This window comes from Lontra canadensis, unplaced genomic scaffold (genome assembly GCF_010015895.1).
Source record: "Lontra canadensis isolate GAN:19392208 unplaced genomic scaffold, GSC_riverotter_1.0 scaffold19, whole genome shotgun sequence".
Classification (NCBI taxonomy): Eukaryota; Metazoa; Chordata; class Mammalia; order Carnivora; family Mustelidae; genus Lontra; species Lontra canadensis.
Window position 1 is genome coordinate 25,073,293 of NW_022631013.1, and position 27,563 is coordinate 25,100,855.

General features: G+C 41.3%; 1 protein-coding gene across 8 annotated transcripts in view; it reads right to left on the reverse strand.

Moving 5' to 3' along the window:
- LPAR1 (lysophosphatidic acid receptor 1) overlaps positions 1–27,563 on the reverse strand; it is a 200,094-nt gene that overhangs the window by 23,438 nt on the left and 149,093 nt on the right. The gene's annotated exons all lie outside the window — the stretch shown is intronic.

A 27,563-nucleotide genomic window follows, 5' to 3' on the forward strand; every position in this document is an offset into this window, starting at 1 on the left:
TAAGATCCAACATTCGTCTGTATCATGAGTCCCAGAAAGACAGGACAAAGAGAGTATAAAAGAATTTTAGAAGAATCAATGGTTTAAACTTTCCAAACTGCAAGAAACTAAAAGAGAATAAGCCCAAAGAAACACACACCAAGACATTTCATAATTAAAAATTTAGTTAATTAATTAATAATAAATTTTTTTAAAAAGAAAATGTTGATGACAACCAGAGACAAATGACACTTCATCAGTAAGGGAGCACCAGTTCACAAAACAGTAAATTTCCCATCTAAAACTATGGGGGCCAGAAAAAGTCACACATTTTCCAACTGCTGGAAAAACAAAAAAAAATAATCAACCTTCAATTCTATATCCAGCAGAACTATCCTTTAGGATGAGGGGGGAAAATAAAGACATCCTCAGAAGAAGGAAAAGGAAAAGAATTTGTTGCTAGCAGACTTACCTTGAAAGAATGACTGAAAAAAATTTTTTTTTTCAAACAGAAAGGAAATGATAGAAGAAGGAATCTTAGAACCAAGAAAGAAGAACAACAAAGGGAACAGAAATATGGTTACTTAGCTGGGAGCTACAGGGAGAAAGTAGTCTCTTGTCTGGACCAGAAGTCTTACTAGGATACTTTGTGGGGCTGGGAGGGACCCATTAAGACTACCTGTAATAGAAACAGACAATCCTCCTCCTGAGTTTTACAAAACCTATTAGATATTTGAAACAAATACTCTACCACCTGATACTCAAAACTATGATATTTCAAAGTGGGGAAGGTCAAGGCACCTCAATGGAAGTAAGGCTTCCACACTGCCAAGTGGTAAAATGTTGACATCAGTACACCATGTTCAATTACGCATGTATGCTGTAATAGCCACAGCAACTGTTAAGAGAGAAATACAAAGAGATCCACTCAAAAACACTGCACATAAATCAAGATGCAATTCTAAAAGCCATGAACTTCTACTTGGGATTCTGCACACCAGATACCTACCCATATATAAAAGCATAAAGTCATTCAGGGAAAAGTCCTGGAGTGGATGGGTCTCTATCTGAATCTAACTAGGGACGTAGATCACCAGAATTTACTGGGCCTCAGTTTCCACTTCTCTGAAAGAGAAGTGGCTGGAGAGGTATGTCTGTCAGACAAACTGGGACATGTCCAGTGATAAAATCTGATTATAAATTATGAATCTCCATTCTTCTCATTTGCCTTGTATTATTCCTTAGGATTCAGATGTCTCTAAAAGTGCTCTGAAAATCAAAACTAAAAAGATTTTTGCATGGAAAATATTCTTAAAATATGCTTAAGGAGGAAAAAAATGGGGAAAACCCACTGATTTGTTATTTCCCAACAGATAAACAAGGGGCCATTGATGGGAGGCTGAATTATTCAGACTAGATTAAGAGTTTAGCCTTTATCCACTGTAGTATAACTTCCTTCAAAATCCATTTTAGCTTTTCCCTGAAATCAGAAAAGTGGTGTGTGTGTGCGTGTGTGTGTGTGTGTGTATGTTTTAAGGATAAGCCTTTCCCCTTTTTTTCTGGTATGAAAATTTCAGAACAATTAAACAGATACATGTAAATCAGAAATCTCAAGTATTCTTTGAATAGCAAGGCATTCTCTTACTCTTTGTAGTTCCTATGCTGCTCTAAAATCTGAATCATTATAACATTTATTTCCTTCCATTGTAAAGGTAATAGATAATCAGAAAGGAGAACACAAGCAATGTAGCTATGTCGTATGGCTGGCCCAGGAGCTAGGTAGCGGGGGCAGGGGTGAGTGGTCTAGAATGGACTTCCCTTCCTTTCTCTCCAGAGCTAGCCTTCTGGATGTAGTCAGCATTTGTTATCTGGGGTTTAATCACTGCTTAGTTTTCTCTCTCTCCTTTTCCCTCTGTCCCTCCTCCTATATCTCTCTCCCTCTAAATAAAAAAATCCTCTCTGTAATTTTAGCCTGTTGTAGAAACACAAGCTTATCTTTTCTTTTTCTAATACCAGCCCAGTATATGCCAAAATGCTTACCTCAAAAAATTATCTAATAAAAGCACACATTCCAATCATTCTGTGGTAAATTTTTTTTTTCATATTTAAACATTTTTCTTGGATGTGATTCTCATAACTCTTAGAGCTGTTAACCTATTGTCAAAGTACTTTAAAAACAGTTTTCTTCTAGGACAGCAATGTTTAAATTAAAATGCTTTTCTATGTATAACATATAAATATATTCAGCAAAAATGTAACGAATATAAGATACATCAATTATATATATCTAAGACTGAAGTTTCTGTAGTGGTATTGGAATCACTTTAAGGACCAATTCAAGGACAAAGGAAGTTTCTAAAAATGACAATATGAGGACATTTTTCACTGATGCAAAAAGAGTTTTAGATAAAATTAAAATTAAGAAAAAGACTTCTATAAATACCCATATAGTGTCTTTTACTACAATATAGGTATCTAGTCACAACAGCTAACACGTGTTTGAAAATATTCAAAATGCACTGATCAAAACACTCTGACAAAGCGAATAAAAGAACGCTAATCTAATAACTCCTATTATCTAAGAGATTATAATCTTAAGAAATTGGTGGTAATGATGTCGCACATAACAACACTGTCCAGTGAGTAACATCACGGAACTATCAAGGGAGGGGAGGAGGGGTAGAGAGAAACTACGACCAACAGACAAGGATGGAGACAGGCCTAGAACGACTCCTCAGAGACCTGGCAGGCATCAAGGCATTGATGGTTCTCACCCACTTTCGCACTGAAGAAAGGGGAGGGGTAAAGTTCCAAGCTTCCATGGAAAAGGCTCTTAGGTGGAAGAGACTAAGTCCCGAGAAAGGAGCATAGGCTAAAACAGATGATCTGAGGCGAAAATAGATTAGCCATAAAAGGAGAATAATCTAATTGGCTCTAGACTCTTCTAACTCAGCGTCCAGTAAGGCAACATCTTTAAGCGTTTGCGGGAAATGTCCTCATCTGTTCTCTCTTCTCTCCAGTCATTCACACGTCAGGACCACAGAAAGCCCTGCTCAGATAAAAGGGAACATTATTGTCTGCGTGATGGGACCACAAGTGACTATTTTCTTTCTTCCTTTCTTTCTTTTTTCCTTTCTTTCTTTCTTGACTGATTAGACAAGCCATTTTACTTCTACTTATATTAATCTCTTTTTCAAAATTATGTTCAGTTAGCCACTGTACAGTACATCATTAGTTTTTGATGTGGTGTTCAATGACTATTCTCTTTCTTTTTCAGTATTTCCCAATTTATCTTTACAGTGGAAGGAAATTAACATAGTAATTCAGAGATTAGAGCAGACCAGGACCTATAGAGAGAAGAATGACTTTCTGGTCAAATAATTGAGATTTCTGATTTACTGGACTTAAATGTATTTTAATTGTTCTAAAATCTTCATACCAAAAAAAAAGAAAGACTCATCCTTAAAATACACACACACACACACACACACACACACACCACTTTTCTGATTTCAGGGAAAGGCTAAAATGGATTTTTAAGGACGTTCTACTGGGGGTAAAGGCTAAGCTCCTTTCTATTCTGAATGATTCAGCCTCCCATCAATGGTCCCTTATTTGTTTCTGAAGAAATAACAGATCAGTGGGTTTTTCCCATTTTTTTCTCCTTAAGCGTATTTTAAGAACATTTTCCATTTAAACCAGGAATTAAAGTACTGTTAATTTTAAATATTTAGCATTTAAATATTTAAGAAATTCTTAGTAAGCTGTTTTAAAATCCTTTAATTATTATTTTATTGTATTTTAGGATACGACTATAAATGATACAACAATTTAACAGTAAAAGCCATTTTTTCCTATTAGACTTTCTTATTAAATTACCTTAATAGTTTAGTTTCAATTATTAAAGTCTTAAGGTAGATTACTCCTATATAAATTAATGCCTTATCACATAATATCTTTGAAAGAAACCCAGAGGGAAATATGAAGTACACTAATGACCCAAGTAGATAAATACATTTTAACCAACTGCACTGAATAGAACATTCTCCCCTGTCAGAGTCTCACTAAGAAGTCAGATCAACTAGACACTGTGAAGAAATGTCTTTTCCTCTGTGGAACAGAAACTCCCTGACCTGCATACAATTTCCCAGAAAGCCTCCTAAACTCAGAGACAACAGCTCAGGGAGGGAGGAAGCGCCTTGCTGAAGGACAGGGAAGGCGTGCCCAGCATCCCTAGAAGAGAGGGTGCACATTCCACACACAGGAAAAAGTCAGCAGGACTTTTGAGTTTCCATTTCAGAAGGGACAGGAGAACTAGGGACCGGACACCAGAGGGGTGGGCTGTGTCTATGATCCTGAGCGCTTTTGTTCCTTCCCCTTACTCCTAACACTTCCTGTTTCTCAGTTGAGATCGGAAGGAAACAGTAAGACCCAAAAGGTCTAGGTGCCCGTATAAGGGATGACAAGAAAGCAGAAAGGCCAGAGAGCCGCTGCACCGGTCTAAAGGAAACCTCAAAGGCAGAAAACCCAGAGAGAGTAAGGAGATGGAAGAAAAGCAACGAGGGTCCCTGTGGACCATGGAAGGGAGAGAGGAAAGCACAAAAGCAAAACAGAAATGAAACCATTAAATCATAGGTTTTAAATACTTCAAAGACAACGGAAAGAAAAACACAACTTCTTTCCAAACACACCCTGCTTTTGACCACCCATAAGGCTAGGATTCTCTGCCGGGACCCTCTCCTCATGAAGGTGAGTGGAAGAACCTCCTATCTCAGAACCTTGAACTTGGAAGCTGGGATAGTGCCAAGAAGCTCCCTCCCTCGAAGGCAATTCTTGTCTTCCTAGATGCAAACGTCTGATCCCGGATCCCGAGACAGAGTATAAAACCTCAAAAAAGGAAAACTCTAGTCTTTTAATGAGAGTTTACCAAAAAAAGAGAATTAATAGAGGTCAAAGGCCTTTTTGCTGACAGCAGAGTCCTCATTTAATTGTTTTTACTTCTAAAAGCAAAGAGAGAAGAGGTGAAATTAAATGAGCTTCTCCTTTCACAATAAAACTGTTTTCAGACATTCCTCATTCAGAGAGCTCTGAAATCTTATCAATGGAGCTAATGGTTAGCCACTCAGGTTTCCATCAACTATAGAAACGTGAACCAACTATTGACACACAGTCCTAATGTCTCTTGCTGAAGACAGTATCTTAACATCATAGCTTTCCCCCCATAACTCAGAAACTGTCCAGAAAGATGGGTTAGAGATTCCATTCTCAATGTCCCCTGGAATCTGTCCTTCCTTCTCCAGCCTCCCGGTGAGAGAGGGTTGCTTTCAGCACAAAGGGAGCTCATCCTGCCTCTCCAGGGACTGCCTCAACAAATGAAGCTGGACTGAGCAATGGCTCACACTTGGCAAGGTCAGATGTTCAGCCCCCGGAAGGTCTGGCACAGAAATAAGGCAAGGAAGTTCGCAAGCACCGAATGAGGACTTTGTGGCAGACATTCTGCCTTTATTCTTCAATGCAGTGTGGGAAGTATGATCAGCTTTCCTGCCTCCCAGATGAGGAACCTAAAGCTGATTTCAATGGGCTCGTCAATGGGCTACCACCCAATCTGAATTTTGTGTGCAAATTCAGGTATACCTCTGTATTCCCAGACCCAGAAACTCATCTGGTAGACAGAAGGTGCCATTTATTTATCTATCAATGTGGAAATACAGTGTTATACTATCTGACTCAAAGGTATTTCCCCCAGACCATGTCATATGGTAAATACAGAGAAGCCCACACATTAAGCACAAGTTTGTACAAGTAGCATTTACCACTGTTCCAAGTTGGTCCGAGAGCCAAATCAGAAAGGTTCATCCTAAGAGAAGTGAAAATCAGCATCAACTTAACACACACACACACACACACACACGTACGCACGCACATACACATTCTCTAAGTCTCTGAGTCAAATTTAGCAAAAGTAGTGATGAAAGGTATTTTTCCATATATCTTAAGTATACCCACTTTTAGCTTTAGACATCACGAGCCCATGGAATAAGCAGGAGAGACCAGCAGATAACCGCACAATATGCCCAAGGAACAACAGCCCGTTTTCGATGGAAGACAGTAAATAGAGGGGGTAATGGGACATAAGTCTCCAGAATAGGCTGGACTATCATTCTAGAAGGATGAAAATATTAGGGTAAGAGATTTAGGCTTTCCTTCTTAGGCAGTAGGGGACCTATCTGAATTATCAATTAGGAAGATTGCCGTGACAATTTTGTAGGACAGAGAGGAAAGGTATGATGCCCTAAGTGGAGGGAGGGGCTCTGACCTGCAGTCTGGCACCTGTGGTACTCCTCCCCAGAAAGGCTGGCAGTTATTAGACTGTATTAATGAGACGTGTCCAAACCTGACAAGTATCAAGTCCTTTATCTTTGGCAGGAGATGAAGAACTACAGGAAGTTCCCCTATTGCTTTTTTCCTTGTTCCTGCCCACAGAAAATGCCATCATCTCAAAGACTGCCTCTTCTCAGGGGAAAGCAAGCTCCACACCCAAGAACTTACAAACCTCCAGCTCTTTCAATTCTAATCACATTTCCCCTTATTTTCTCGTGTAGGTATCTCCCTAGCTTTTCAACTGTTTTATCATTATATACACAATGTCTTTAATAAATGTGTTTCTATCAAGCTTCAAGAACAATCTCATTTGTGAGAATAACTCATGGTTTCCTTCTTATGAGAATGGCACTCCCACTATCTTTATTTTACAAATGAGAAAATTGAGGTTCAGAGAGCTCCAGAAACCTCTCCAGGCATTTCAGTTAACAAATGGTGGGACAGGGATCTCAGTGCCTCCAGAGGTCCTCACTCTAAGCCACAAAGCTAACACTGCCATAGGAACAAATACACAGCATAGACATATGTCAAAATGGCGGCGGTCAAATTCAGGATGAGTTTGGTATTCTTACTCTGATATTTCTGTATATTTTAAAACATCAATACTAGGTGGCGTTTACTTTGATAGTTGGGAATAAATTAGTGATTAGTAAATTAGTATCACATGCAGCCCTTGGGAATCAGCACCATGAAGTCCAGAAGGCCCAGTCCCTTGCTCTGCACAGGGATCCTGGACGTGGCCACGGGGTCTCCCTTTCCTTTCTTTGCAATGGAGGTAGAACAGTTTCCAAATGAGGCAGATGACGTTTGAAGCTTCTCAGGTTTCTCTGGAAAATGTTAATTACCAACCACCTCCCACACACACAACTCACCAAAAAAATAAACAGAAAATCCCACTGACTTCGATCAAACTATACTTAACTAGGAAAAAAAAAAAAAGTGTTCAGATGTTATCAAGAAATAGAATCTGAAGGGAAAAAACTTTAAAAAAGAGCACGATATAATGTGCATGGCAAACTGCACCCCTCAGTCTTCTACACGAGCTACAATAAAGATTCTTAATGGTTGCTGGAAAACGATATATAATACCTAGGGCTATGTGTTCATTCTCAATAATGTAATGACTTTCCAGCTGGAAGATAAACCAAATTCACCTCAAAACATACTCCAAGGGATGAAAAGCAAAATTTTAAAAATGTCTTAAACTTCTGTGTGGAGGGCAGGAAGTATGAAAGAGACTAAGAAGTACTGTGCTACATTTCATTCCAAATTGAGTCAACCGATAGATTAGAAAGTCAAGCCCCACAGAAAGGCTTTCACTGACCACACTTTGGCAGCATGCCACCAGCCTTCATGGAAGAATGTTCTAAGATATGACCAATGGGACACGGCCCTGCATGTGAACACCATCAGCTGTCCAGCACACCACACCAGGGCCAACGTGTCCACCACAGATAAAGACCCCCAGGAGAAATGTCTACTTTGGGCTCAGTACTCAGAGGCGCTATTTCTCCTGATCTTACCTTTGGCCACCAAATCATGGACCTTTTGTGTTTATGTCCACATGAACTGCCAGAAAGTACGCCCTTACCTCACTCCATGTCACTTTCTGACATTGATTCTTCCCTCTCTTTCTTGCTTATTTTTAGTTCAACTTTTGTCCTCTGAACTGTATGCCTCTTTCTGAGCTGCCTTAAATTCTTTTTTTCCACAAAGCGTAAACCAACACAGGCACATACCCTGCACACGTCTGTAGGACTGTTTACATAATCTGCTATTAGAACATAAAACCACCCAGCAAGAATGAAACCAGCGTGTCTCCTACAGACCAAGAAGGAGAAAGTAAATTTTCATTCCTATTTTAACAGCGAGATACAAACACGCGTAAGGTCCATGCCCCACAGGCCTTCCGGCAGACGCTCAGATTCCAGCCTGACCCCAACAGAGTTGCTGGCTTAGTGGCAGGGTCACAATTATGCTGTGATTATGTGTTTCTGCACCACTGTGCTCAGGAAGTCGGTGGTCGGGGTGTAAGACTTCCATCCTTGAGGTGGGTGGACAAAGACAACTGTCAGGCTAGAGGTGTGACATTTCAAAAACAGAGAGGAAGGAAGAAGGCAAGGGAAGGGATGCATCAAGATGCAAGGGAACCCGCTAGGAGTAATTTCCCAGCAGCCAAAGGGAAAGAAAAATCCAAGATGGAAGTGTTCATTGACACATTCTTTAGGGAAAGGTAAATAGCTCAGGTGCAAATACCTTTTTTGAAAAATGTGGACTTAAATACATAGTATCCTTTAGTCTTTCGCTCAATAACGGATTCCTTTTAAAATGGAACTTTTCAAAAGTAAATTTTTCTTCCAGCTATAATCCTGTTGAAACACACGAGCAGGTCTATGGCGGACACACTCCCACATTGGACCCCCCAATGAGTCAGACCCCGGTATAGCGCCCTCCCCTTGTGTGTGGGAAGAGCCTACAATCTGCTTCTAACAATATGGCAATTTGGGTTGGAGGAGTCACTCTCTTGACTAGGTTCTATTATATGGCAGAGGTGAAGGGATTTTCCAGATGTGATTAAACTTAATCAAATAGGAGATCAATCTGGGTCAGCTGGACTTGATCAAGTCAACTCTTTTCAAAAAGAATCTAGAGACCAGAGACGAGAATAGAAGCAGCAGAGACTATCCTCCTTGCTGCTTTTGAGGAAGCAAGCTGCTGTGAAAGCTACAGACAATGAAATACGCTCCGTCTGCACCTGGGGGGGGTCTCAGAAGCAGATCCTCCCCAAGTCCAGCCTCCTGAGGAGAACAGAGCCCAGCCCGACAGCTCATTCAGCCTGGTGAGACCCTGGGCAGAGAACCCACGAAGGAGGGCCTGGAATTCTGACCTGCAGAAACTGAAATAAAAATAAATGGGCGTTTTACCACCAAACTTGTGGCGATCTGTTATGCAGTATGGAAAATGAATCTCACGTCTCAAGATAGTCAGTTGGCATGGGAATTGCTTATAGTATTAGCCAAACAAAAACAAGTGGAATGGAGACTTCAGACTCTTTTTACCCTGGGAGTTTCTATTCTTTCTTTGTTGCTTTAATGCTTTTTTAAAACCACTCTATCAAGACATGACTGACATCAGACTCTTTTTTTTTTTTTAAGATTTTATTTATTTATTTATTTATTTGTGAGAGAAAGAGAGAGAGCACAAGCAGGCAGAGTGACAGGCAGAGGAAGAGAGAGAAGCAGGCTCCCCACTGAGCAAGGAGCCTGATGAGGGACTTGATCCCAGGACCCCGCGATTATGACCTCAGCCGAAGGCAGTGGCTTAACCAACTGAGCCACCCAGGTGTCCCCTGACATCAGACTCTTAACTATTCACATTACTAAAGCTGCTGTCACCATGTCTGGAAGACCACCACATGGCATCTTTGTGAGGATTCAGGGCTTACCTGCTCCCAAGAAACCTGCCTCCAGTAGGCCAAGAAACATTTAGGCTGTCCATCCTATGACTTCCATGATTTCCTAGTCAGCCAAGCAGAGAATTAAGCTCCATTTTTAGATTATTACAGTGATTCAGCACATCCAAGTCAATGCCTTTGAGCCTGACGCTAAAAGACCATTTCTTCCCCCTCACCTGCCATCTGGACATGAAACCCACCAAACAAGCATGGAACCAGCAAGCTTCTGACAGACCTGAGAGGAGCAGCCTGGGCTTTACTTCCATTTTAACACTGAAATCAAAACACAGTCTACCACCAGGCTACCCAGCAGAGATTCGGTTCCATAATAGCATGTTCTCCTGGCTATGCACAAAATTATACCCTGATGATGTATTTCCATGCCACTGTGCCCAAAGAGCGGTTAGGCAGCAATGGCTCTAGCACGGGTGAAGGGGTTAGGCATGTGAACATTTGGGAATAAAAGAAAGACAGGGAGAGGACAAAGTTTGTCCCTTTTTCCGGGGCCTTTTCTCTTCATCAGAAACTGAAATTAAAATTTTTTTTAAATTTTTTATTTATTTATTTGATACACAGAGAGAGAGAACACAAGCAGGGGGAGAAGAGGGAAAGGGAGAAGCAGGCTCCCTACTGAGCAGGGAGCCTGATACACGGGGCTCAATCCCAGGACCCTGAGATCGTGACCTGAGCTGAAGGCAGACATTTAACTGACTGAGCCACCCATAATGCCCCCTTGCATTATGTTTTTTTGTGTGGTGAATACAGTGTTTTTGGTATGCAGTGAGAAGGCCAAGCATTTTCTCTTCTGAAATTATTTCAGGCAACAAAGCATTGGCAATGTTCCTTCAAACTGCTATGACTCCTATACACTAATTAAAATCAGTAGCACACTGAGATGTACTGGACCCAGCAGAAATGGCCAATTTTCATTGCTTACAAAAATCATGAGTAATAGTCACCTTTTCTTTTCCTTCCTTTTCTTCCCTCTTTTCTTCCTTCCTTCCTTTTCCATTTCTAACTTTTGAAATATTAAAAGGAAGCAACACAGCAAATTTGGAGTGCTAGTTCTGAAATTACAAATTCTGAGTGAGGGCGCAGACTACCGTAAACAATGAATAATCTTCAGCAATAATCAATGAATGATCTCTTGAGACTCAGTTTTAGCACCTCTGCAATGGGAACAATAGTACTTGCGCTGTCGAACCTATAAGGTATACATGTATTATAAGAACTTTTTAAAGATTTATTTTAAAGGGAGCAAGAAAGAGAGAGAGAGAAGCAGACTCCTCACTGAGCGGGGTGCCTGACCCGGGGCTCCATCCCACAACCCCGAGATCATGACCTGAGCGGAAACCGAGAGTCAAACACTTAACCAACTGAGCCACTCAGTCACCCATCATGAGAATCTTCAATGATTACATAGGTCTATGAAGATACTTTAGTTCATATAAACCAAATGTTACAAGAATGCAAAGTGCTTCATGTTTAATAATTGATGCTTTTGCTCTTAAACTGGCAAAGACAATCACTAAATTTAAAAAATTAGTGGTTATGTTATTCCTAACAAAATTTGAAATATTTGGAAGTAAATTTCATGGTTACTGTCAGAAAAAAAAATAGCAGTACCTGTCAACATTTATTCAGTGCCTCAATAATTTATTAATGTCAGGCATGGCTCTAATTTTCTCACTTGATTCTCATGAGAATTAAGGCCTATTATCATCTCCATTTTGTAGATGGGGAATATGGAGCTTCGGGAAATGGAACAGTAAGTGGTAAACCAGGACACAAAAGCAAACAGTCTAATCCAGAGCCCACAAGTAACCACTCAATGGTTTCAAACACATTTCCTGGGTGGACAGGCCAAGAGCACCGCCAGCGAGATGTGGTCTGGGCAGTTCTCTGTCGCTTAAAAGCAAAGACTGCTCCTGAAGAGTTGGGAGGTCTGGTGTGGAGGGCATGTCCACCCACACCGTGGGGGAGTGCCACAGATGGGTATCTAAAGAGAAGCCACATCACTGGCATACCATTTAGGAAGCCTACAGTGGAAAGGACGCTCCCCAGAGTTGTGAACTGAAAAAATCCTCTCAGATTTAGAGCCCCATGACTGACCTTGGCCAGCTACCAAACCGTATCAGGACCTCCACGGCTGCAGTGAGGGCTGTGAAGGTCCAGCAGCAACCACACACACACCAGTGCTGCTTGACGGGAGACTAGACAGAGAACGACCCTATGCAAAGGAGAAGGAAATGAGGCAGCTAGAACCAAGAAATAAATAAAAACAGGAACTAGAGAACGAGAGGGGGCAACTAGCCAGAAGAAAACAAAGCTGAAGTAAAACCAGAAAACAGAAATACCGTAGGGCCCTGGTTCCCAAACTGCACCCCAAGGCACCGTAAGGTTCCACAGTTCATTTGAAAAAGAGCACTGCTGGATATTTTACGTTTGAGGGCATCAGGGACACTCAATGTCTGTCAGAAAGTGTGAAAACTGACAGCTTGAAGTAGTTCACAGTTTCAACATTAGATGGCATTAAATTCCTTTCTGTGACATGTTTTTGCGTTATTGTCTGCTATAATAAAAATCAAACATTGCCTAAAGCTCACTGTGGAACAGGAAAGGAGGATGGTGGTATCTGATTCGAGTCCAAAGTTTGAAAAGTTGCATAGTGGTCAAAAGGTGTACACAGCCCTCCGTTGTTGCTGTTAAGAATTAGGTTAAAATGATCTTTCTCTCAATTTATTTTGTTGTTAGTGCTGTTGCTACAAAATGGCTGCTAGTTTATTAGGAGCTGTGTACTTGGGTTTGTTTGTTTAAGATTTATATATTTATTTGAGAGAGAAAGGGGGTAGGAGGGTGGGGCAGAGGGAGGGAGAAAGAGAAGCTTAAGCAGACTCCCTGCTGAGCACAGAGCCTGAAACAGGGCTCGATCCCAGGACCCTGAGCCCATAACCCAAAATGAATCCAAGAGCCAGCCACTTAACCAACTGAGCCACCCAAGCAACCCAGGAAATGTATATACTTATTAAGTTGACTTATCTGCTAAATAAATTAAGCTCTTATGTATTTATTCAGAACTGTGAAAAGATGGAAATAAAGACACTGAGAAATGATGGGAACCTCTGCATGTGGGACTAAAGTCATCTAGGGCAGATAGCATGGGGGGAATCTCAGAACTGAGCTGTCTCCAGAGACTTTCAGGATCCCTGAGATGAAAGCCCCACCCAGTCCACGGAAAACCCGTCTTACTGAGTCCCAAAAGCGTAATGGGTCCCGATCCTTCTGCTCTGCCACTTCTTCTCACAATATAATGAATAAAGACCCACCACAATGAGGACTAATCCAGGGGCTTTAGGTTTCAACATAACAGCATGATCTTTCTATACAAATACCAAGTTATGTCTTTTGTCATAGTATCTACCAAGTACCTATATTCCTGGCATCTTATGTAACCGTCTTACTCATTTGGGGCTTTTCTGTTTCAGCTCCACCTCTCCTTATCCAGACAGAGGAACGGAAGCATGGGGTGACTGAGCCCATCGCCCAGGACGACACTGCTCTGTAGCAGGGTCAGGACTAAAACCCAGGCAGCTGGAACTTCAGAGGAAACCCTGTTTTCCCTGTGCTATGCTGTTCAGTTGTTAGGCCTGTAGGTTTCTAGAGAAATAAATACACTTGTTAGACTTTTACATGGAACAACGTACTTCAAAGTAGTGTAGATATTTAAGTGGAGTGGACTAAATGCATTCCCATTTTTTTTATCCTTAGTTTCTCAATCCTGGAAAAGCTTCCATTTCTTTTCCAGGCCTGTGCTCATGAATAAAAATAACATAAATGGTTACAACATGGCACCATTAAGGAGGGGAAAAAAAAAAGCCTTCCATCCAAATACTGGCATGAATATAACAAAATATTCTCATTCCTTTGTGTTAAGAGTGTAAATTGGTACACACTTTATGGAGAACTAGTAATCAAGATTCATAAAGTCTCAGTGAGGAGAGTAAAGATTCACATTAGATAATATTTATCTTGGGGCCCCTGGGTGGCTCAGTTGGTTAAGTGTCTGCCTTCAGCTCAGGTCATGATCCCAGGGTCCTGGGACTGAGTCCTGCATTGGGCTCCCTGGTCTTCGGGGAGCCTGCTTCTTCATTTCCCTCTGCCAGCTGCAACCTCTGCTTGTACTTTGTCTCTCTGTGTCAAATAAATAAATAAACTCTTTAAAAAATAGATAATATTTATCTCAGTGTTATTTACCATGGCAGAGAGAGAGAGAGAGAGAAAGAGAGATAAAACTTAAATGCCCACTGATCTATCACTTGGAATGTCTCAATCTGTGTAGAAAATTCATGTTTTCATACAGATGACCCTCAGACACATGAAAAGATGTTCAACATCACTGATCATCGGGGAAATGCAAATCAAAACCACAATGAGATATTATCACCTTCCATCTGTCAGAATGGCTAAAATGAAAAACACAAGGAATAACAAAGTGTTGGCGAGGACCTGGAGGAAAAGAAACGCTTGTGCTCTGTTGATGGAAAGGCAAACTGGCGCAGCCACCCTGGAAGACAGTATGGAGGTTCCTCAAAAAATTTAAGAACACAACTGCCCTATGATCCAGTAATTCCACTACTGGGTATTTACCCAAAGAAAATGATAACACGAATTTGAAAAACAAAAACAAAAACAAAAAAACAGATACACCCCTATGTTTACTGCAGCATTATTTACAATAGCCAAATTATGGAAGCAACTCAAGTGTCCATCCATGGATGATGAATGGATAAAGAAGAAGCAGGCCTAACAACACACACACACACACACACACACACACACACACACACACACGGAGGAATATTACTCAGCCATAAAAAAGAATGAATCTTGCCATTTGCAACAACATGGATGGACCTAGAGGCTGTGATGCTAAATGAAATAAATCAGAAAGACAAATGCCATGATTTTACTTACACATGGAATTTAAGAAACAAAACAATGAACAAAGAAAAAAGGGGACAAAAAAAAAAAAGACTCTTAAAATACAGAGAACAAACTGGTTGTTGCCAGAAGGGAGATGGGTGTGGGGATGGATGAAGTAGGTAACCTGGATTAAAAGGACACTTGTCTTGATGAGTGCTGAGTAATGAATCACTGAATCACACTATATGGGATACCTAAAAATAACAGAATACTGTCTGTTAATTATACTTCAATAATAAAAGGAAAACTCATGTTTTTAAAAATTACTTAAGGACATTAACGAGCACAGGATTTTTTTTTAATTGTGCAACAAAACTGTACTATATAACCTCAGTTGAAAAGTATTCATTAAAACAAAGGACTGGAGAGAAACAGTGTATTCATTTTAATATTTTGCTTTTTCTCTGAATGGTTTAGAATTCTAGATTTTCTTAATTTTAATTTTTTAATTTTCTTCATCTTCCCTTTTTTCCCTCCTGACAAGTATGTGTTACCTTGGTAGTCAAGAAAAAAGTCATAATATTAAAAAAGTGTTCAGATCTAAAGAGGTAAATGCAGTCCAACAATATCTCATTCCTCCCTCATCACCTACACTGTACCACTCCAAACCTCATTCACATAAAGCTTTCCTGATTATACTGATAGGATTCTCTCCCTTCTATCCATTTTTAGACAGCTTTATCTGTACTTCTTTGTTGGTATTTTTGTGACCGCCTACCTTCTACAATCATCACCTATATACATATGGAATCTTTCCTACCAGACTGTGGGCTTTAGGGTGGCAGGGCCAAATCTGCTTCATAACTGTACCTGTCATCAACCTTACTCCCATCCTGCCTTGTAGTTGGGTCATACTGGTAAATGAGTAGGGATTATACATTTTGGTATTTGTTATTCTAATACCCAAAAGGCAATATAGGCCATGTGAACTGAATTAGTTAGTAAATACTTGCAGTGTTCTTTATGGCACTCAAGGGCAGTAACTAGATCTGGTGAGTGGTTCCCAGAAAACGGTTCCCTCCCAGACTGTGACTCAGTTTCTGTACTAGTCCCTCTGTAGCTGAGGACAGTCTGGTCTCTAGAGAGACAAGAGTGCTCCAGGCATCCAAGGTGTTTGAGCAGAGGCAAGAAGACCACGTGTTCTTCTGGCTTTGTAAGAGGGTATAAATACAGGGAACCTGAGTGGCTCAGTGGGTTAAGCATCTGCCTTTCGCTCGGGTCATGATCCCAGGGTCCTGGGATCGAGCTCCACATCGGGCTCTCTGCTTGTCGGGGAGCCTGCTTCCTCCTCCTCCTCTCTCTCTGCCTACTTGTGATCTCTGTCAAATAAATAAATAAATAATCTTAAAAAAAAAAGAGAAGGTATAAATACCATGATCCTTGAAAGTCTCATTCCACACCAAGTTTCTAGGATTCTACATGGATAGATGTGCACGGACGAACTAATGGGCTGAATCCCCATATAGGGCTCTCCGCTCCATTTCTATGGGAAGACAAGGCAAAGCGCCACCAGTGATAATATAGGCCTGTAAAGTAGCTGAATATCTGCAAGAAATGACCGTGCTGGGCACACAGTGCAAAGCATTAATTGCAGCCAGTTGCAGGTGGAACTTTCATGAATGCAGAACAACAGGAAAAGCGTGTTCACTCCAACAGGTGCCAGACAGGATTACAAGCACTTAACATGCATCATTTAAATTTTCAAAATAACCTCCCCTTTTGAGGAGAGAGTGGTGAGTAATGCTCTTCCCCACCCGTAGGGAAAAGAAGCTCTGAAAGGTCAAAAATACTGCCCAAGGTTAAAGTTGATAGGTCAGCTGAAGTGGGATTTTTAACCCATGGACATACCCACTCTAATCCCATGCTCCTTATGCCAAGCTGAAGAAAATAAAGGAATAGTGGGGACAGAATATTCTTTATGTAACCTGTGAACAACTAAATGATCATTCTGTCCTTCTCTGTAAAGGTCTCCATGCAGACCCACATAACTGCAACAGGTTACCCCCCCAAAAAAAAAGAACATGGTTGCCTTATCTCCCCTTTTGGGGTGACAAAACCTTTCTCCTTGGAACAGAAAATTACATGTCTACCTGAAAAAAATCTTAGACTTGCCATGATTTCTCAAGGGACCTGTACAGTAAGTTAGCTGCATTTTCAGTCATTAAATTAAAGGTGACAGATTTTCCTTGGGTGCTAACAATTAGCATGGATATTCAAATATTTTGAGAGTAAAGTCTATTTAGTGCAAAAATATCAATCTTCTTCACAGGAAGCTTTTTAAAAACCAAGCACCTTCTCTTAGTAATATCATTTTCTCCATAATTCCAACCTCCATTACTTTCTCTCTTCATTCCATGGCTGGCAAAGCAAGTCCACAAACACCCAAGTGTGGGGGCCATCACCGGTCCTACTCATGGGTAAGTGGTACTCATTATGTGTCTCTTTTAGTAGGAGAAGAGGAAATAGATTTTTTTTTCAAGATTTTATTTATTGGGGTGCCTGGGTGGCTCAGTGGGTTAAAGCCTCTGCCTTCAGCTCAGGTCATGATCTCAGGGTCCTGGGATCGAGCCCCTCATCGGGCTCTCTGCTCAGCAGGGAGACTGCTTCCTCCTCTCTCTCTGCCTGCATCTCTGCCTACATGTGATTTCTGTCTGTCAAATAAATAAATAAAATCTTTAAAAAAAAAAAAAGATTTTATTTATTTATTTGAGAGAGCAGGAGAGCACACACAAGCAGAAGCAGAGGGGCAGCAGGCTCCTGATGAGCAAGGAGCCCGATACGGGGCTCGATCCCAAGACCCTGGGATCATGACCTGAGCTGAAGGCACGGAGCCACCCAGGTGCCCCTGAGAAATAGATCTGAGAAATGAGCAAGGACAGGTTTAATGCCAGGTCTACATGACTCAACTATGATGACCAGATGCCGCCACAGAGAATCTGCTCCCATAGGTCTGGGCTAGGACCCAGCACTCAGCCTGTTCAACAAGCAGCCCAGGTGATTCACGTGCTGGTGGCCCTCCAGGCACACCTGGAGAGACACCGACAGAGTGAAGCCCCTCATGGTACAGATGAAGAAACTATCACAAGGGTCAAGTGCTTTGCCCAAAGTTAGAGGCAAATTGGAAGTTAGAATATGGTTAATGGCTTTGCAAACTCTCTACATCACATTTCTTGCTTGGCATTCCAAACTTTTTTTTGGTCACTGCTCTATAAGCAGCAGCTGCAAAAACATTCATAACTTACATTTATGTGACATTTCCTATACAAAGAGCTTTCACAACCACTATCATATATGATCTTCACAAAAATGTATGATCCACATTTGCCAGATGAGGGAACTGAAATTCACAGGGATTTAGATTCTTGCTTGAAATTCTTCTATTGTATATATTTGGGGCAAAGTAGTAGGATCTGGTAAGCCCTCAAATGTTAACATTATCTTTTTTTTTTTTTTAATAAACTGTAAATATCGACTCAGGAGATGTTAAAATTGGTAGGAAAACTTAATTAAAAATAAAACTAACAACCAAACTCAATAACACTTAATACTAATTAACCCCCTCCAAATCAAGTATTTTTTTAAAAAATTTAGCCATAAAGTAAGGCCAAGGAAAAATCAATGTGGGAGGAAAAACTCACAATTTATCAGAAAAACTGATAAATTAAGTCATTTTATAAGCTATATAAAAACATGTGATTCTCTTAAAAATTTCAGAACTTTAAATCTGAAGAAAAATGTAGCAAACTAGAAATGCTTTCATTGTGCTATATATTAAATTGTTGAAGTAATTAAAACAGACTAGTAATATACACTTCAGAAAATACCTTCTCAACAAAAATGTTACTCCGATTTAAATACATAGATTTATAAAGACAGTCCTTGAGGTCTGCACGAAACAATGGGTCAAAGTACTCCATACCTCAGTAAGTTACAGAGTAATAAAGCTACCTACAACACTATTATTAAAGCTGTAAGCCTGACTGCTGAGGGACAACACAATGGTCATGTATTATACTGTAATATATCGCTTACTATGTAATGTACTACAGACAGATCAACATATGAATGACTGCATTTTCTAATTCTGTTCCTAATTTTTTCTGCTCCTGCTTCTAATGTCTTTTAAGTTTATGTAAGGCATCAGCCTTAAAAGTGACAGAACCAAATCAGATTGAACTACAATGCTAAGACATTCCATTACAGAATTATAGCAGTCTTGTTATCTTAGACTTACTGCTCACATCTTGTTTCCGCAGCATCCTCTTGCATTTTAAATAAAATGCTGTTATGGATTGATACTTGCAAATATGGTAGAGTATGTGCATGGTACCTTGCGAGTAATTTATTTTATTTTATTTTTTTAAAGACTGTATTTATTTATTTGACAGACAGAGATCACAAGTAGGCAGAGAGGCAGGCAGAGAGAGAGGAGGAAGCAGGCTCACCGCTGAGCAGAGAGCCCAATGTGGGGCTCGATCCCAGGACCGTGAAATCGTGACCTGAGCTGAAGCCAGAAGCTTTAACCCACTGAGCCACCCAGGCGCCCCGCAAATAATTTATTTTTATGAAAACCTCTTCCCTGGCCCCCCGACCCCTGACCAAGACAGTAGAATTTGCCAAATTAAATAAAGCTGGTGCTTCTCATCTCTACCACTTCTGCGTATCTGGATCATTACATAGCACTTTGTAGAACGTCCAAATACAGGCTCCCATTTTTGGTCTGAACCTCACTAATTCCAGCTCCTCAATTTATAGGGTGGCATTTCCTTTGGGGCTGGGGCAATTTACAAAGGAGCATTCCAGGCTACCACGTGCTCAGCTAGGTTAGCAGAGCAAATCCCTGCAGCGTTAACGTGGTGAGTCACATGCTGGCTGCCACAAAAGCTTCTCAGCTTTTCAGTTCATCAGTTTGCTGGGCAGGTCCTGGACTCCTAAGTGTATCTTCCCCTCTCCTAAAAGAAAGGAAAATAACTCGGGCAAATGAATTCATTCTGGTTGCATGAAGAGAAGCTTTTTGAAGTGCAGAAATGCCCATTTAGAATGAACTCATGGAAAACCCTGCTTAAAATGCAGTGTTCTCTGTGTCAACAAAGGTCTGCTTGGGCAGGATAAATAGGTGAAGCCATGAATTTCCAGTCTCCTGATGCCAGATTAAATCCCACTTCTTCAAAAAAGACCCTGTTATTGCTGTGTCACCCTATTAGAACTTCTTATTTGCTTTGGATCATCACAGTAACTCCTCTATTGGCGGAGGAGCCCTGCCAGGGTTTAAGTAAAGCCATGACCACACTCAGTCTAGACACTATCATCTGCGCTAAAACACATGAATAAAAAGTTGCTTCTCAGCAGCATAAGGCTGTAATTTAGACCTCAAAGGAGAAAAATATCGAAGGTACAAACACAAGGAAAAAAATCCTTTGTTCCTATGGAAAAACAAACTTTTGTTAAAGTACTTTTTTTTTTCCCCAAAAAAGCATGATGAAGAATGTGTAAAAGGAGAGAATAATTCAGTTTTGAACTGGATGGATGCGGTATACAGGATGCTCATAAACCAACATAACTTCTGAGACACAGATAAAAGATTTTATTAAACCAGATATGTCCCTCTATTTCTAGACAACTCAAAATACAAATCAGAAGTATTAAATAAGCGAAACCATTCATGCACTTAAATCGATCTCAGGATAATATGGAAACCTGTAAGAGAAAAATCTCTGTAGAGAGAGTTGATTGCCGTCTAAAATGCTTACCTTCCCATTCAACGCTGTGTATTGGGGTTGCAAGATAAAATGTATCATCTGACTTTCATATCAACAATGAGTACTTTTGTTAGCACGTCCCCCCAAAATTGTTTTTATTTGCTAAATCTGGCAATTCCCCACGCACATCTGTGTGTTTATTGCCATATTTCCTGGCAATACTCTTTCAGGCCCTGAAACGTACATGTCACTACAGAGCCCATCTTACTTCCCACAGGATGTTAATTTGCACATGTAGAAATTCATCCCTTTCCTGACAGGTCAGTAAAGGAACTCCTTTACTTTACAAACAATTGCATGTGAAGCTGCTAACTATGGTCAATTTAAAAAAAGATGTATTATACCAGTTCAAAAATGAGGGCAAAAAACGATACACACAATATTGTCTTAAAATTATGCAAGCCTTCCCTCCTGCCTCCAGCAGACTTGCCAGCCTAACGGGACTAATTGTCATATCTAAGTGACACATTAACTGCACTCTAAGAAGGTGACTGAGTATTTAATTCAATTCAGAGTTCCAAGAGTATTTACTGAAATTATTTCTTTGCTGGGGTTCACATGGCAAACTCTTACGTACCATCTAAGATGTAATTCCGAATCATCATCATGAAGTCTTTCCTTTCACCACCCTGATGGAAAGACAGCATTCTCACAGCACCTTGCATATTTTATTTTTACCATACTATACTGCATTTACTTAAATTACCTATCTTGATCTACTAAAATGAGAGCTCCTTGAGAACAGAGCCCCTATTTTCACTGATCTTTGCATCCCTACTCCTTAACAGAGGACCTACTCCTTAACAGAGGACCTACTAGACATTCAATACATGTTTGTTGACAAAATAAACTATTATTAACAAGCTCACTCTGGAACTTAGCCCCAAAAAATGTGCTTGACAGGCAGGATGTGGGATTGCCTTACAACTACTCCTTTGAATGAGACTCATTATTACATTATACTGAATTTCAAGCTAGACAGGTATATTTCTATTGTTACCGGGGAGCCTGTAAAATTCTATCCAGAATAAAAAGTATATTTCACTGATTTATTCTACAAATATCTAGAGTTGGCTAAATGCTAGCCCCCGTTCTAGGTACTGGGAAATAATAAAGCCCCGCCATCACGGAATGTCCATAATGGTACTCCGAGGAGACTGATGAAGTAGCAGTGAGAGAGTAGGAGTTAAGTATCTTTTATCCTTTTCTTTCCAGGGGAACAGCGATGAGGCCCCAGCTCAAGTAATCCTAACTGGATACACTGTCAAGCTGGGCCTGAATAGGGAACAGCAATAAGGTGTCCTGACCCCAGCCTCTGGCTAGTCTTCCATTTATGCCAAACATGTCCTTCACTGTAGGTCAAAAGCAAACAGAACTGGTGCCCTTAATGGTAGCTGGACTGCCAGCTGTGCCCTAATAATAGCACGTCCATTTGAAGGAACTGAAGACCCTTTTCTTTTTTTTTTTTTTTTTTTTTGAAGATTTATTTATTTATTTGAGAGAGAGCGAGCACGTGAGCAGGGCGGTTGGGAGAGGTGCAGGGGCAGGGAAGGGGCAGAGGGGGAGAGAGCGTTAAGCAGACTCCGCATTGAGCATGGGGCCCGACGTGGGGCTCGATCTCACTGCCCTGAGTTCACAACCTGAGCTGAAACCAAGAGTCAGACGGACAATTAACCGACTGCACCACCCAGACGCCCCCGATGACCTTTTCTAATAGATATTGGCAGAGTGGCCTGTTCCGTTTCAGAAGTCCTTTTTTTTTTTTTTTTTTTCCCAAAGTTCATTTTAAGGGTTAATGCCATTTAATCTTCAGAGAGTTACCAGGTCAAAACTGCCACTACTTACGACGCTAACAGGACTTTGAGTACATTGAGCTGTGGCTCAAGAAGACGCAGACACCACTGCAGTACAGACAGATCTCTGGAAAAGCAAGGGCCTGTCTGAACCAAAGGTACAGCCTGAAACTGGAGCCGACAGCGGCTAAAACACAGTAGGACGTCTACACGGTGTCCCAGAAAGGAAGCGCTATCTCAACCACCAAATCCACTGGCCACGGTCTGCTGGCCTGTGGGTGTGGCCAAAGGAGAGAAGGGGGAGGGTGCACGTGCCGACAAGACCTAACGGTAAGGAGGAGATCCGCTACCACTCGGGTTTTATATTGGCGGGACCCTGGCTGCCTTTGCTTCATGTGCTCAGCACATCGAGTGGTCCTCATCACTTGAGAAAGGTCCCACTATTAATTCTGAAACTGAGGTTCAAAGGGATTAAACCAAACGCTCACAGTTACGAAACCAGCAAGAGATGGTCAGAGCTTGAATTCTAAACTCTGGCCTAGCTTATTCCAAACCCCTGCCCTCAAGCCCTCAGCAACAGTGGGTTCCCGGGGGTCACCACACACCGTTCAAGGAATCGCTACATCTCTTACGACCTTTCCTGATAAGGACAAATGTCTGTGCAGAGCTCACAGGGGGACTGACAGGAGCCCCAGGAACACGAAGTCTGCATGAGGCCTAAAATAATAAAGAGCTTCGTGTTCTGGCTGCTCCGTCCACACCTCAAAAGAAACTCTGTTAGGTCCGTGCGGTATTTTTGTTTTTTGTTTCTGTTTGAGAGTTGCTCCTGAGTAAAAATATTTGAATGGAGTTGGGCAACAAAAGGGTATAAAGAACTGGTATTTCAAAGTTGTTTTTGCTTTTGACCAGGGCCGTGGATTTGGGGTCTGGGCAGCCCTGTGGCGCTTCTGTAGGATGTCCCTCCTGACCACACCCAAGGTGCCAAGCCAGCCGTGTGGTTGGCCAGACAATCAGGGCTCTCATGAATATTCTCTTAGGTCCCACCTCAAAGAGGTCTTAACAGGGATGCCACAGAGACCTGAGAAGACTTGGGATGGCTCTAGTTCGTGTGCAGAGCAACAGGATGTGTGACTGGTCACCAGCGGCCAGGGAATAAGAGCCTCTTGTACCCACTCCTTTCCTCTCACAACGGGACAAACTGGGAAGCCTTCTCTTCCTGGCACAGAGCTCTCTATGGGGGTGGGGGGGAAGGGTAAAGCAAAACAACTCATTTGAGATTATCCTGTATGAATGTACCCCTCCCTCTAATGGGGTATAGATATCTAAAACTAATTATTAAAGAAGTGGATATGGAGAAAGATCACCATCCCTTGCTATTATTCCATTTCTATTTCTGTGTTTTCTACTAGAGAATTTTGCATGGTCGACCCACGAGAGTTATGTTCTTATTGTTTTATTGACAGGGTAATAAGCAGAACTGTAATCTTGGAAATCAAATTAGCCAACTTCCTCCTACAGATGAAAGTACAGAGAAATTAATGCACAGAAAAAGTAACTTGCCCAGAATCACCCAGATGGTTAACAGCAGAGTCAGGAAAGATCCCAGAGGCATCTACCTTGATGAATATTAACTGGGAAAACACACATACACATACACACTCCCCGTGAGTAAAACAAACTTGATAATAAACTAAGATAAATGAGAAATTCATACAACTGCTGTTATTAAAGCTGACAGGATGCTATAATGTGTAAAAACTACTTGCTGTGCCAGTTATTCAGTTCCCAAGGACTTTTGTGAAAGTTTCATTACAGAGATTACTAGGTGGTTATAATGAGGCCAAATTCAAGGTGACCCTTTCTGTGGGTGCCAGGTAGCTTTACAGCCACAGTGTTTACTCCCATCCTGGCGGGCTAGCCCCATAAATACATGCTGAAGTTCACAAGGAAGAAAATGATGGAAATTGTGGGTGGGACTGAACAACATGGAGACATATACAGTAAGAACAGAACCTTTCTGGAAGTGAGCAAACCTGGATCTTGGCTTGGGCCACCAGAGAACTCAGATCTAAATTTTTCAATTAGCCCGGGAGCTTCAGTCTCTCTCTTTGTAGGATGAAGGAGCTGGATGGTGTAATTTTTTGGGTTTTTGTACTACTTGTAATTTATAAGGACTCTTTCAGCTCTAAAATTCAAATCTGGACAGATCCTTGCTTTAAAACAAAGCAGAGGGGCACCTGGGTGGCTCGGTGGGTTAAAGCCTCTGCTTTTGGCTTGGGTCGTGGTCCCAGGGTCCTGGGATAGAGCCCCATATTGGGCTCTCTGCTCAGCGGGGAGCCTGCTTCCTCCTCTCTCTCTGCCTGCCTCTCTGTCTACTTGTGATCTCTGTCAAAAAAATAAAATCTTAAAAAAAAAAAACAAAAAACAAAGCAGAAACGAAAAACAGAAGTTCTTCCTCACCATCTATACAATGGATCAAAACCAGAGTTGAAATCTGCATTTAAAAAGCCAAAAGAAAATGTGGAAAGACTATAAACAAAAAGCAGAACCCAGAAGCAGAGTGACCACACACCCTGCATTGACCACACTTGGTTTAGGCCTGTTGCTCCTGAGTTCCAACCAATTAGTGCCTGTCTTCACTACCAAAAGCATCTCATTTGGATGATAAATTATATGGGAACCCCTATAGGGAACTGGTGTTATCAGGAACCCCTTACCACCTTTGATCGCCTACAGCCAGAAGTCTAAATGCCTTGGTATGTTATGAAGGCTTTGACTCTCCAGTCAAAACTCTCCAGCACACCCACCATATGCTAATCACACCTGATTGCTTCAGTGCCCGGAAGATAAGGAGCATTGCTCCTGCCATTGCTTTCCTTCTCTGCCCCATCCTACAGATGGCATTTCCTTCACAAGCATCAAGACCTCCACTAGATTCAGTATAACTCTGTTAACTCTGTTCCCTCAGTACAAAACAGGCGAAATACGACTTTCCTTGGTAAGATTATATACGGCGCATGAAGACTGGTGCCAAGTATTGACCCTGGCACAGGGTATGCAGGTAAAAAGTAGTAATTTCATTTTAGTGGTGATCATTTCCAACCAGAGCAGATCAAGCTAGAAAAAACCATGACTCCTCCCTGCTCCCCAAAGAGGTAAGCCCCACCTGGATTTATTTTGCTTTTTTATGTCCCTTACTCTCTCCTGGGGAAAGATGCCAAGACCTCCACAGAGTAAATATTATTCTCCTTCCAAATCCTGCTTCTTTGCTTTTCTAATTATCACCAATACAAAGGTCAACACGAGGAATATGGCAAGAAAGACAAGGACTTACAACTCAAGATAGACTTTGGTCAAATAAGGAAGAACTTCTTGACGGCCACTCTGATTCAACTAGGAACACACTCCAGGAATTCTTGGCAAAATGTCAATAGGGAGAATTCAAGCCTGGGGAAGGATTACATGGCCTTTTGCTGGAACCGTGAATCCTTAAGTGAAATACGCCTTGAGCAAAACACTCCCTCACAATCAATAGTTGGTTCTTGGTGCTCCATCACCAAGCAGTGGAAACGGACTGACAAAATGACTGTCGTGAGCATCTTTAGCAGAAGGAAGAGGAGTAAAGGAATGTTCCCTTCGAGATTTCTTCATCAGAGGAAACAAGGCACAGACAGCTAGGCAGTATCAACAGCAACGAATGGGATCACGATGTTTCCATTAAATAGCACAGAGCTGTTGGAACTTTAAAACAAAATACAGCCTGTGCTCATAGTTGTTTTTATTATAGAGAGGCAGGATCGCATGGAGGTAAAAACAAAAGACAGGAAAACCAGGACGCCCGGGTGGCTCAGTGAGTTAAGCCACTGCCTTCAGCTCAGGTCATGATCCCAGGGTCCTGGGATTGAGTCCCGCATCGGGTTCCTTGCTCAGTGGGGAGCCTGCTTCTCTCTCTCTGCCTCTGCCTGCCGTTCTGCCTGTGTTCTCCCGCGCTCGCTCTCTCTCTCTCTCTCTGACAAATAAATAAATAAATAATATCTTAAAAAAAAAAAAAAAGACAGGAAAACCCCACATGAGCTCTGGAACCAGACTGCCTGAAATGTTTTCTAGCCTCTGTCCTTATCTAGCTGTGTGGCTCTCGGCAAGTTACCTCATCTCCCCATACCTCACGTTTCACCTCTGGAAGGTGAAGATAACAAAAAGAAATGGTACCTATACTCTGTGGGGCTGTTTTTTTGTTTGATTTGGTTTTTTGGTAAATACTAATTCCTCAGGTAGAGTAGGGCTGGGCACATGATTAATGGTACATAAGTATTTGACAACGAAAAATATTAAGACTCAGTCCTCAAAAGTAGCATACGTACAACCTTGCGCTGAAAAATTTCTACCGGTGTTGCCATGATACATCTCAAAGATGTCTTTACTTTATGTTGACTCCTGGGAGTCTGACTTGTTGACCAACACATCTTTTGTTGATCATGGGAACTGAACAGGTCTGAAACCCAGAGGTCATTCTGACATGGTAAAATGGAAACTGAAGGTTTCTAACAAAATTAATTAAACCTTAATCATCATCCCACAATAAATGAAAGTAAAACATATTACTGAGTCACTTCCTAAGCTGTTGTATTTGATTGGAAGGCACCTAACGTGATAGGAGTGTACCTAGGTCTATCTTCTGCCACACAGCTCAATACACTGGTCTTAGCTTAGTGAATTCACCACGGCTCTCTCCGCTCCTCAGTTCTGAAGCCTCGATGGCTTTGCACCATATTCATTCATTCATCAGTTACTTAATAAGCATCTACTTTGTGCCAGATACCAGGACAGGTAATGTGGACCAAATGGACAACATGTCATAACAGTCCCTGCTGGCCATCACAAAGCTGACCATCTGGCAGAAAAGGCAGATGTTAAAAACCAAATGTGCACACACAAAGCCTGATGATCAATAAATGAATTTACAGTGGGAAGAGCTTCGAGTAGATTAGATTTATTTCTATAAGACCAAGTCATGTCTTCCATCCAATCATTATGACTACACAGGATTCAGAAGAATACATTGTATAAATAATATTAGACATCACCTTGACAAACATCTGATTGTTGAGGATTGTGAATTCCCTATTCTAAGCTTTCCAACCACCCATCCCCTCACCCCACCCGTTCTTCCACTCATGCTGCTTTTCTAAAAAAGGCTACAGTCCATTTAGTTTC